The sequence below is a fragment of the Heterocephalus glaber genome, unplaced genomic scaffold, assembly GCF_053883595.1.
Source record: "Heterocephalus glaber isolate CG9 unplaced genomic scaffold, H.glaber_assembly_v1.0 deba00001572, whole genome shotgun sequence".
In the NCBI taxonomy this organism is placed as follows: domain Eukaryota; kingdom Metazoa; phylum Chordata; class Mammalia; order Rodentia; family Bathyergidae; genus Heterocephalus; species Heterocephalus glaber.
The window spans coordinates 14,084,253-14,097,077 of record NW_028258357.1 but is presented as its reverse complement, the minus strand read 5'-3'; the positions used below and the strand labels follow the sequence as shown (position 1 = coordinate 14,097,077).

Sequence of the window (12,825 nt, the reverse complement as noted above, 5' to 3'; positions counted from 1 at the left end):
TAATAAATATTCCTCTATTTGTTTATTTTTTTATACATCTGGTTATATCCCATTCCTAATTTGTATATATGTGTGTTTTCTTGCCTTTCTATTTTCCTCTTTCTGGAGAGAAGTATGTCAAAATATTCATGGTGGCTTTCTCTGGGTGATAAGATCATGAGCTATTTTTCTATATTTTCCAAATGTTTGGAAACCAGTACATATTGCTTATATATTCACAAAAATATCCTTGAAAAAACCTTGTGGTTTCTTTCTTTTCCAGTGAGGAAGTTGAAGCCAGGAAAATTTCATAGGTGGATCAAGGCCTTAGATTAGAACCAGAAAAGCTGTTCAGGGTCAGCCAGTGGTCAACGGTGAGGTCAGAGCTGTGAAACCCATCATTCCACCACTCCTTGTCTGATAGGAAGAAATGGCACCACTAAACCACTTCACCTCCTCTGGTTCTCACCTAACATAAAAGCTGAGGGCAAAAATGAAGGGGGTCAAGAGATGGGGGAGGGAGAAGGGAGGGAAACGGGAGGAAACATGGAGTGTAAACACTGTGCTACACAGACGTGCTAATAAACTAAAATAAAAATAATTCTTCAAGTAAGGATTTTTAGAAATGGGTAAAAGATCACTGAGAATTAATCACCTTATGGAGCAAGTTGAGTTTGGGGGAAGTCAGTGTATAGTTGGTAATAAAAGAAAACTATAGGGATAAAGAACCTCAGTCAATACATGAGGATAACATATATGGCAATGAGGGAAATACATTTGAATTTATAAACTATTATTTCATATTTTAAAATTTCCTATGATCCTACACCAGGATTTTAACAGGATTTGGGGGGGGGGGTGCTGGGGTTGAGCCCATAACATCACACATGCTGGCAGGTGCACTGCCAAGGAGCTGCACCCCAGCCCCTCAAATTATACATTTTTTAAAAGCTGGGAGAAGCCTTCTTGCGACTCAAGAAAAAAGGATATGTGGTCCAACTTGAATCGATAAATCTTTGGGGATTACTTACTTTAGTTCTTTTACTAGACCAAAAATAGAAACGCTTGAAGTACATGGTTAAGGAGGTATTTTCTAAAGGACTTTCTATAATTAGACTTTAACTATGGAAGAACTAGTGTATTATCCTATAAATCTGATAAGGATGGACAAGGCATCTTACTCACCTTTAAACTTGAAGTGACTTACCTAATAATGTCCACACAGCAAATACAATCATAATTGGATCGTTTCCTCATTGGCTATAAGCTTGATGAGAGTGAACTCTTTTCCTCATTTCATTGTTCTAAGATTCTCAGCAAGCCTTCAAACCCTGCAGGACAAGGAGTGTTCAACAGATTCCTAAATTAATAATGTTAATAAGAGTGTGTCAAACATTATGCTCACTCGAGGACCATAGGGCTATCCCTTAAATGAATTATTCATTTATTACGTGCAGTAACTTCCAAATACTAAAATCTCCACTTGACAAATTGAGTGTAGAGAGATTATAACACTTATTCAAGGTCATATAGCTTGAAAATGATTTGGCCAGAATTTGGCTCAGGTCTGTGTGACTCCAGAGGTGGATTTCTTTACTACATTGATCTCTACACTCAAGCAAAGTTTCGTAGCTGAATAAATGAGTGAAATTTTACTTGCAGAAATGTGTATTTATTTCAGCACTTTTCTTTAAAAAATATTTCTGAAGCTTTTTAATAAGATGAGATCCCAGTTTTTGATTCTTTGTGCTAGTTCCCGTACTACTGAGGTTTTGTTCATAAACTCTTTTCCTATACCAATGTCTTCAAGAGTTCTACCTAACTTATCTTCCATCAAGATTAGTGTTTCTGTCTTAATATTTAGATCTTTAATACACTTCAATCTTAGTTTAGAGCGTGGTGATAAATATGGGTGTAGTTTTAATCTTTGCCAGGTAGAAATCCAGTTTTTCCAACACTATTTATTAAATAGGCTATCTTTCCTCCAATGAGGGTGGTTGGCTCCTTTGTCAAAGATGAGGTGGCTGAGTATGTCTGGAGTTATTTCTGTATCTTCAAATCTATTCCACTGATCCTCAGGTCTGTTTCTTTGCCAGTACCATGCTGTTTTTATTACAGTAGCTTTGTTTTATAATTTCAAGTTGGGGATTGTGATACCCTCAGTCATGTCTCTGTTGCCTAGAATTGTTTTTGCTATTCTAGGTCTCTTCTTGTTCCAAATGAATTTTTGGATTGTTTTCTCTAGTTCTGTGAAGTATTGTTGGAATTTCAATCGGCATTGCATTAAATCTATATAGTAGTTTTGGAAGTATGGCCATTTTCACTACATTGGTTCTTCCTACCCAGGAACAAGGGATGTCTTTCCATTTTCCTATATCCTCCTCGATCTCCTTTAGAGAAACCACCAACAGAGCTAAGAGACAACCTATAGTGTGGGAAAAAAGTTTTAGCAGCTGTACCTTAGACAAAGGACTACTATCCTCAATATATAAAGAACTGAAAAAAATCAGAGTCCCCAAATTCAAAAACCCAATTCAAAACTGGGCTTCTGAAATGAACAGACATTTCTCAGCAAAGAAGTGAAAGCAGCAAATAAATATATGAAAAAATGTTCAACATCACTGTTCATTCAAGAGATGCAGATGAAAACAACATTGAGATTCCACCTCACCCCAGAAAGAATGGCTGCTATCAAGAAATCAACCAATAACAAATGCTGGCAGGATTGTGGGGAGAAAGGAACCCTTCTCCATTGCTGGTAGGAGTGCAGACTGGTGCAACCACTGTGGAAATCAGTATGGAGATACCTCAAAGAAATAGGACTAGAGGTCCCATTTGACCCAGCTATTCCCCTGCTGGGTATCTTCCCAAAAGAATTAAAATAATCATACTACAGTGATATATGTGCACCCATGTTTATAGAGGCACAGTTTGTAATAGCTAAAGCTTGGAAACAGCCCAAGTGCCCATCAACCGGAAACTGGATAAAGAAGATGTGGGGTTTTTTAATAAAATGGAGTACTACTCAGCCATAAAGAATGAGAAACTAGGGCCGGGGATTTAGTTCAGTGGTTTTGCCGCCTGCTGCACAAGCACAAGGACCTGAGTTCGATCCCAAGTACCAAAAAAAAAAAAGAATGAGAAACTAGAGACATTTAGAGCTAAATGGATGCATATTGAGGCCACACTCTTAAATGAAATAAATAGGACACACGTGTAAATACTGAATAGTTTCTCTAGTTTGAGAAACTGAAAGTGTAAATAAGGGTTAAAATGATTAAAACAAATAATTGATAATTTGAAATAGGAAGAAAAGGTCCAAAGGAGTAAGGGTGGCGGGAGGGGAAGGGGAAAGAAAGAAGGGAAAGGAAAAATTATGAGAAAAGAAACAAAACGGAAATGAAGTCTATGTAAATATGGAAGGGTGGAGGGGGTGAAGGGCGCACAGGTAATGGGGAAAAAATAAGAACCAAGATACATCATGTACAGGTACAAGCACCCAATGATGAATGTAAACATATTGTATACCTAAAATGTACCAATAAAAGAATTTAAGAAAAAAAAAGATTTCTGAGTTTATAAACATCTTTCTAAGAGAAGAAATAATTATAAGTGACAATGAGAAAGAAATTTGTTTCCCCCTAACTAATAAGATCATTTCTCTCCCCTACTCAATTCCTGTCAATAGTTGGGGAATTAACACCCTACAAATAATATTTTATATTCATAATCTACAAATAACAATTGGGATTTGAAGAAAGTGAAGGAGAAAAAGTCCCTCTGCTGTGGGGGTGTGATATTATAATGCAGCAGTATTATTATACTCATGTTTAGCCTTCTCCCTGTCTTTATCCTGATCATGTTTTGGATGTGTATACAGTTACACACCAAATGGAAGTGTGATTTGTGCTTTATAACATGAAAGCTTTTGACTTTGTGTACTGCCATAGGTACTGGAAATAACATAGTGGGCCAAAAATGCTGGAAGGACAGTGAGGGGCAGGCATAGTATGGTTCTACCCAGACGTTCAGTTAGTAAAGAGTGAAGACCCGTATATGCAATTACAGCTGTGCTTTCCTCAGGCTGGGAAGATAACAAGTTTGGTAAGAGAAAAAATGTGTAATCAAGAGGCTTGCATTTATTCTTTTGTATCACTAAATTTGTGACACAGAAAGATTTATAAGGTAAATAAGTAAAATTCCTTACCTGTGAAAGAGATAGCTACAGAGCTATCTATGAAGATACAATTTGTGAGCATATATTGCACAGCAACTGACATACAATAAGCGCTCAACAAATATGAGTCAGTGCAAATACAACTGGTGAGCACAGAGAAAACACCAGACTGCAGAGTTCTGAGGTCAACACAGGAGGCAGCTGAAACTACAGGTCAAAATTAACACAAACAGCCATCCTGGTCCAGTTTGCCAGGGATTGTCACTGTTTTACACTTAAAATCTTGCCTCATGATCTGGGGAAACCCCTTAGTCCTGGGTGGGCAGGGATGGCTGGTCACCCTAGCTCAGAACAGGATATGGAACATTCAGAAGAATAGTCCTGATACTGACCAACATTTTTCAGGCAGAGGTTTTCTGACCAATGGGAAAAGATGATCAAAGTGCATAGAAGGATGAGCCCCAGGAGGAGGTCAGTGGACACCTGGATGACCTGCCTGAAGGACCCTCAAGGAGTCCGGCAGTGCTGTTCATACGCAGTGCTATTCAAGAGCAGATACAGTGAATTTCTTAAGTAGCTGTGGTGATGACACTAAAGTGAACGGTGAGAGAGGAGGAGTCTCTTCAATGAATAGTGCCATAATGAAAGAAAAAAGAACAAATACATAAAGCAATCTGCTACCTCACATAAAACCCAAGAGTTAACCACTTAGAGTCTAAATATGGAAGAAATTTTAAGCATTTTAGAAGATTATAAAGGGGAAAAGCTTAATGAAAGATTTCTTAAGTGAGCTATAGCTAGGGAAAGATTGATAGTCTTTATTACATTAAAATAAAGAGCTCCTGTGTACATAGTAAACAGCTGAACCATAAACCATGTCTGCATCAAACCTGCAAAGTGCTTGTACCAGGAATATGTAAAGAACTTCCAGAAATCCATAAGGTCAATGCCAGATATCCAACAGACACTGGATGGGAACAGGCAATTCACAGACTTGAGTGGCAAAACAGATTTTTTAAAAGTTCAGTTTTACTACTCACCAGATAGATGCAAAATAAAATCACAAAACAATAACATTTTACACCAAGCAGATTGTCAGATGTTGAAAAATTCTGTCAAAACCAGGTGTCAATGTGACTGTGAAGCAAGAGAAATTTTCTTAACCTCTGATGAGGGTGCGAATTGATGTAATCATTTTGCAAAATAAATACTCAATGTGCATAGTTTACGAGAGCGAGAGACTGGAAACAACCTAAATGTTCATCCGCGGTAAAGTAAATGGTGGTATCATTCATTCAATAGATTGCTACCACACAGCAGTTAAATAACTGGACCAACGTGACCTTATCACCGGAACTCAAAAGCATCGTATTGAACTAGAGAAAACAAGCTGCAGAAGAATTTGGTGTTATTTATATCACATGCAAAAATGCAGTATTATAAATTTTATGTGTATCTATATATGTAATGAAAATATAAAAACAGTCACGGCCCTAGTGAAAATATAAAAATAGTCATGAAAATAATAAACCAGACAAGTTACTTCTAAAGAGAAAAGGATGGAAAAGAAGTCAAGAAAAAGTTCATAAGGCATAAAATGTTTTTATTATGCTTTTTTAAAAATATCTGAAGCAAATAAAGCAAAAATTTTATTTTCCCAGAACTGGGTGATAGATACATATGCATTATTTTATTCTCTATATTTTTATATGTTTTGAGTATTTTATTTTAGGCAAAATGAAAACTATGTTATTAACATTTAAATTCTGGTTACTTCAGAAGTTCTCTAAAATGTAAAAATAAAAAAGAAACAGAACTATGCTTTAAAAGTTGGCCATATAATAAAGCCAAATTTAACATTATTTCCAAAGAACAAGTACAAGTGCCTACTATACTGACACAAATTTCACTGCCACTATTAACCAACACTAGATGTCACTTTACTTCATGCATTAAATTTAAAATGAGGTTTTTCTGGTTGGAATGAGATGAATTTCTTTCTCCAGTAGATATAGAGAATGAAGAAAACTGAGAATGTTTTTGACTACATATCCACCCAGAACGCCAAGAAACATGTCTATTTTGGTTCCAATTTTTATCATTGGTATCTACAGCATATAATAGAGTTGCAAAAATATTGGAAACAGAATGGACAAAAGATACAATACCAGAGAATTTTATATTTTTGGATCCTCGAGATGAATCTAGGGCCTCACACATTCTAGGCAAGTACGCTACCACTGAGCTACTACCCCTGCCCAAGATCCAAGAGCTGTTAATCCAGGAAATATTTAATAACTCTGAAATGTTTAACATTGAATTGGGAGTAGTTTTACTTCCAAGTGTCAGTTTGGTGTTAGACTTTGCAAAGGCTTGTGTGGGAGAGTTGACTCAGTGTGTAGTCAATGGGGAGGAGACACAATTTCAGATCTTTTAAGTCAAAATTGCATCTCAACTTACTGAACATTGGATCTTCCATGAAAAAAGACTCCTTAAATTAACACTGTAACTTTTTTCAAGGGATCAAGTCCTCTGATGATGATGAAAACTGTGTACAAGAACTTTTCATGTAAATATAAAAATTGTTCCAGGAGATTCTGAAGATTTGCAGGCCTCCTAAAGCTGCTGCATGGACTTCAGGTAATGTTCCCTTTCCAGGACACAGAAGAGAATTAGCCAAGTGCCTTTCCTGGACCATCTGTGTTTTGCTGTGCTGGGCGTGGGACCCAGGCTCTCCAGGCTGCTAAGCAAAGGTTCTACCACTGACCTATAACCCCAGCCTCTCCGCAGCCTTCTTTAACTCGGCTTCACACTCTGGCAATAACCAGAGATTCAGCAAAGGCCTCCACATGTCATGAGAATTAATCAGCATTGCTTGTAAATGAATGGTATGGAAACTTACCCTACAGATTCAAGTATTTTTCTTTTTTTTTTAACAGAAGCATCCCTACTTATTTATTCATTCAAATAATATTCATTCAGTACCTACCATACAGTGACTATCTGCCACATGACTGCCATGTAATCTAGCACCACCATACAATACCTGCCACAGTTATGAGAAATAGACTGGTGAATATAAAATGGCAGGTCCCTGTTTCCTCTTCTTCAGCTTAATTGCATGTTGATTGTGAAGCATTGCTCACCCAAAGAGTGAGCCATCTGGAACCAAGCTCTCAGGAAAGACTTAGATCCTTCCAGTAGATGCAGACATAAATGGTCACTGAGGGAAAATAGGGTCATTAGAGAACAGATCCCCCTGCCCGTGAAAAACAGCATGCAGGGGAAGACCATATCTTTCCTGCACAACATTCCTCAGAGACATAACATTCCACTGACTGGACCAACAGCTTATCTTAGTATAGAAATAGTCCCCTCTTTTTTTAAGGAACTATTTCAGATATTATTTCAGTCCTCTGCAGACGCCTGTAGTTAAGCTATCTAATCTGGAAATTTGTATGGAGATTTACATATATCCATAGTGATTTTTTTCTATTATCTTTTATATGGTTCTTTAATTTATTTATATTTTAGGTTTCTCATATAAGAGAAACCATGTGATACTTAAGCTTGTATGTCTAATTTATTTCACTTAACAGTATGGTCTCAAGGTACATCCATTTTCCTCCAGATGACTTAAGTTTATCCTTCTTTATGGCACAGTAGTACTCCATTGTGTGTAAATACCACATTTTCTTTATCAATTTATCTGTTGATGGCCATATAGACCATTTCCATGATTTAGCTATTATCGGTTTTGCTGCTATAAACATGGGTATGCATGTACCACTGTAATATGATGCCTTTAATTATTTAGGGAAGATACTAGAAGGAGAAAAGCTGGGTCAAATAGAATTTCTAGTTTCAGTTTTTTGAGGAATCTCCATAGTAGTTGTACTAGTTTACACTCCCACCAACAAGGTAGAAAGGTTCCTTTCTCCCCACAGACTCACCAGCATTTGTTATTATTTAATTGCTTGATGACAGCCATTCTTTCTAGGGCAAATGAAATCTCAGTGTTGTTTTAATTTGCATTTCTCTGGTGGCCAAAGGTGTTGAATGTTTTTTCATATGTTTATTGGCCATTTGTAATTCTTCTTCAGAGAAGCATCTGTTCATTTCAGTTGCTCATTTTTGATTGAGTCTTTTATTTTTGGAAGCTCTAATTTTTTTTTTTTTTTAGTTTTTTATACAGTCCAAGGAATAGGTGGCAGAATTTTTTTCCATTTGTAGATTGTCCTCACTCTGTTGGTTGTTGCCTTTGCTGTGCAGATGGTTTTTAATTTGATACAATCGGATTTATTGATTCTCAATATTATTTCTTATGCTACTGGGGTTCCACTCAGACAATCTTTGCCTATGTCTTTGTCTTCAAGAGTTTTACCTATTTCATTTCCAGCAGATGAAGTGTTCCTGTTTTAGTATTTCAATCTTTAATCCATTTTGACTTTAGTTCAGTACATAGTGAGAGTAAGGGTCTAGATTCAATCTTCTGCATGCTATCTTTCCTCCAGCATATGTTTCTGGCCTCTTTGACAAGGATTAGACAGCTGAATGTGCCTGGGGCTGCTTCTGCATCTTCTTTTCTGCTCCACTGATCCACATGTCTGTTCGTGTGCCAATATCATGCTGTTTTGTTTTTGTTTTTTGGTGGGGGGGGTACCGGGGATCGAATTCAGGTCCTTGCGCTTGCACAGCAGGCGGCAAAACCGCTGAGCTAAATCCCTGGCCCCAATCATGCTGTTTTTATCACTGTAGCTTTGTAATATAGCTTGACGTATAGGATTGTGATGCCTCCTGGTTTGTCTTGATGCCCAGGATTGCTTTTGCTATTCTGTGACTCTTCTGGTGCTATATGAACTTTTGGATTGTTTTCTTTAGTTCCTTGATGAATGCTATTGGTATTTTTCTTGGGATTGCATTAAATCTGTATATCAGGGCTGGGGATTTAGCTCAGTGGTTCTGCCATCTGGCTTGCAAGTGCAAGGTCCCAAGTTCGATCCCCAGTACCAAAAAAAAAAAAAAAAATCTGTATATCCACTTTGAAAGTATGCCTATTTTGAAAATGTTGTTCTGCCAGTCCAAGAACAGAGGCTATCTTTCCATGTTCCAGTGTCCTCTTTGATCTCCTTTCTCAGAGTACTGTAGTTTTCATTACAGAGGTCTTTATTTTCTTGGTTAGGTTAATTCCTAAGTATTTAATTTTTCTTGATGCAATTATGAATGGTATTATTTTCCTAATTTCTTTCTAGTTGAGTTTATTGTTGGTGTATAAGAATGCTATTAATTTTTATGTGTTAATATTGTATCTTGGTACACAGTAATGTAGAATTTGGTCATTAATTCTAGGTGTCTTTTGGTGGAATATTTTGGGTCTTCTATGTAGATGATCATGTTATCTCAAATAATGATAATTTGACTTTTTCCTTTCCTATACACATCCCTTTCATTTCTTTCTCTTGCCTGATTATTCTGGCTGATGTTTTTAGTACTGTGTTGAACAGGAGTGGTGATAGTGGACATCTTTGTCTTGTTCCTAATTTCAGAGGGAAAGTTTTCAGGTTCTCCCCATTTAATATGATGTTGTTGTATGTTTGTCATAAATGGTTTTTGTCAGATAGAAATAAAGGTCCTTTTATACTTTTTTCTTCATTGTTTTTGTCATGAATGGATGTTGGGTTTTGTCAAAGGGCTTTCTTGCATCTATTAAGATGATCATGTCATTTATGTCCTTGCTTGGTTTATTTGGTGTATTATATGTGGTGATTGCATATATTTAATCATCGTTGCATCCCTTGGATAAAGCCTATTTGATCATGAAGTATGGTCTTTTTGATGCTTTGTTGCCTTCTGTTTGCTCATATCTTATTGAGGATTTCTGCATCTATGTTCATTAAAGAGATGGGCCTGTAATTTTCTCTCTTGGTTGCATCCATTTCTGGTTTTGGAACTGGGATAATGCTAGCTTCTAGGAATGACTTTGGGAATACTATTTCCCCTTCAATTTTATTAAAGAGTTTGAGCTGGAGATTTAGCTCAGTGGCACCATGCCTGCCCCACAAGTGCAAGGTCCTGAGTTCGATCCCCAGTACTCCCCCAAAGAAAGAATTTGAGGCACGCTAGCATTAGATCTCCCCTAAAGTTAATGGAGAATTCAGCAGTGAGTCCATTGGCTCCCGGGCTTTTCTTAGCTGGTACTTTCTTTACCTCTTCAATTTCATTGCCTATTATTGGATTAGTCAAGGTTTATATATCTTCTTGTTTCAGTTTTGGAAATTCATATGTATCTAGAAATCTATCAATTTTTTCTGGATTCTCCAATTTGTTGGAGTACAGGTTTCCTAAGCAGTTTCTAATAATCTTCTGGATTTTGGTGGTGTCTGTTATGATTTTGCCTTTTTAATTTCTAATTGCATAGATTTGTGTTCTTTCCTTCTTTCATAAGATTGGCTCAGGGTTTCCCTATTTTATTTCTTCTTTTGAGGAACCAGATTTTTGGTTTATTGATTCTTTGCATTTTTTGGTCTCAATTTCATTAATTTCTTCTCTGATCTTTATAATTTCCTTCCTTGTACTAGCTTTAGATTCAGGTTGTTCTTGTTTTTCAAGGACAGTGAGCTGCATCATTAGGTTGTTTATTTGGACTTGCTCTGTTTTTTGTTTTGTTTAGTTTTGTTTTTATTATGTGGGGATTTATAGCTACCAACTTTCCTCTTAGGATACCTTTCATTGTATGCACAGATTCTGGCACATTGTACTAGCATTATTGTACTAGATTCTAGGAACTGTCTAATTTCTTCCTTGATTTCCCCTGTGATCCATTCATTATACAAGAGTGTATTGTTTAATTTCCATGTATGAGATATTTTCAATTCTATTGCATTTAAGCATTCTTTATGGACTAATATGTGGTCTATTTTGGAGAAAGTTCCATGTGCTGCTGAGAAGAATGTACATTCTGTTGTTCAGTAGAACACCTAGTAGATGTTTATCAGGTTCAATTGGTCAAAGGTTTGGTTCAACTCTGATATTACTGTGTTAATATTTTGTCTAGTTTATCAATATGTGACAGTGGAGTACTGAAGTCCCCTAACATAATTGTGATGATGTTTATGTCCAATAGTGTGGTATTTATGAAGTTGTTACACATATATGTTTATAATTGTTATCACTTCCTGGCAAATCATTCCCGTAACCACTATATAGTGACCTTCTTTACATCTTTTGATCAGTTATGGCTTAAAGTCCACTTTGAAAATATAGTAGCTACTCCTGCTTGTTTTCAGGTTCTTGCTACAGGTAATATTTTTTTCCATCCTTTGACTTTGTGTGTGGGGGGGGGTTAAAAGTGTTTCTTTTATACAGTGTACTGTTGGGTTTTGGTTTTGATCCATTCTGCCAATCTGTGTCTTTTGATTGGGGAATTAAGACCATTCACATTGAGAGTTATTACTAAAAGGTATTGATTAATTCCTGTCATTGCATTTGCCGCTTGCTGACTCCCTTTTTTCCCCCTTCTGCTAAATCCTCACCCTTTCTGCTGTATTCATTCTATTAGATTTTTTGGCATTTTGGGCTTCATTGTCTCTTTTTAAGATATGCTTGAGAATTTTTTGGAGTCCTGCTTTCGTAGTCATGAATTTTTAAAGTGTTCTTTGTCATGGAAAGGCCTGTTTCTCCATCAATTTTGAAAAATAGTTTTGCAGGATATATCTGTCTGGGTTGGAAATTATTTTCTTTTAGGACTTGAAACTCTTCACTCCATGTTCTCCTGGCCTTTAAGGTTTGTGTTGAGAAGTCTATTATTCTAATGGATTTACCTTTGTAAGTGATCTCTTGCTTTTCCCTAACAGCTTTTAAGATTCTGCCCTTGGGTTGGACATGACTACCCAGTGTTTCCCAAACATGCTACTTTTTAAACCTTCACATGAGCTTTTTTGGAATGTATTTTCTGTCAATTTTTGCTTATCCAGATCTCTTTATTATCTTCATCTCACTTCTGTTTTTCATGAGCATCCCAGTCTCTAGTGCACTTTATTGCTTTGTAGTTTTTTCTCACTGTTTTATATGCAAATTGTTGTATGTATGCTAAATCAGACTATAATTCTCTTGAGGATAGTTTTATGGTTCATCTGTGTTTCCCAGCACATCAATAAATATTTATTGAATGAATACGTGATATGAAAAAATTAAATTGGGAATCAATTCTTCAATGCTAGTTAAATTCAAGTCAATAGGTTATATATTCAACATTTAGACTCTTACTAAGCAGTGCCTATTTTTAAGGAAGTTTTGGTTTACATCTTCCCCCTTTTTTGGTCAAATCTACTGTAGGTGAAACATTTGTAGATTAGCTGGTTCCCCTTCATTCCTTCTCTTTTGAAATGTGTGGTAAAGTAAAAATGCCTAGAGCAATAATTTGTGGATAAAAACAGCTGCACAGGAAAAATAATTGATGTGGTTTAAAAATTACTCTGAGGTGGAAGGCCTTTGTTAACCTATTCTCTAAAAAAGAGTGCTAAAGCTAATTCCTTATAAATCGCAGAATAGAAGCCAAGCAGGACAACACACAGTTTAGGATAGTTGGTAGATTTTTAAACTAGTAGAGCTTTAAATTTTGGATAGAAATTAGAAAATATTCAATTTGCTCATAAAACATAGCTGAAATT

At 36.3% G+C, this 12,825-nt stretch overlaps 1 long non-coding RNA gene across 1 annotated transcript in view; it reads right to left on the bottom strand.

Annotated features, from left to right (window-relative positions):
* The window catches only part of LOC110349192 (uncharacterized), a 47,875-nt gene that overhangs the window by 19,066 nt on the left and 15,984 nt on the right, over nucleotides 1-12,825 (bottom strand). The window contains exon 4 of the long non-coding RNA XR_015443546.1: nucleotides 1,187-1,310. This is a non-coding gene — a long non-coding RNA (uncharacterized LOC110349192). The remainder of the gene's footprint in view (nucleotides 1-1,186; nucleotides 1,311-12,825) is intronic.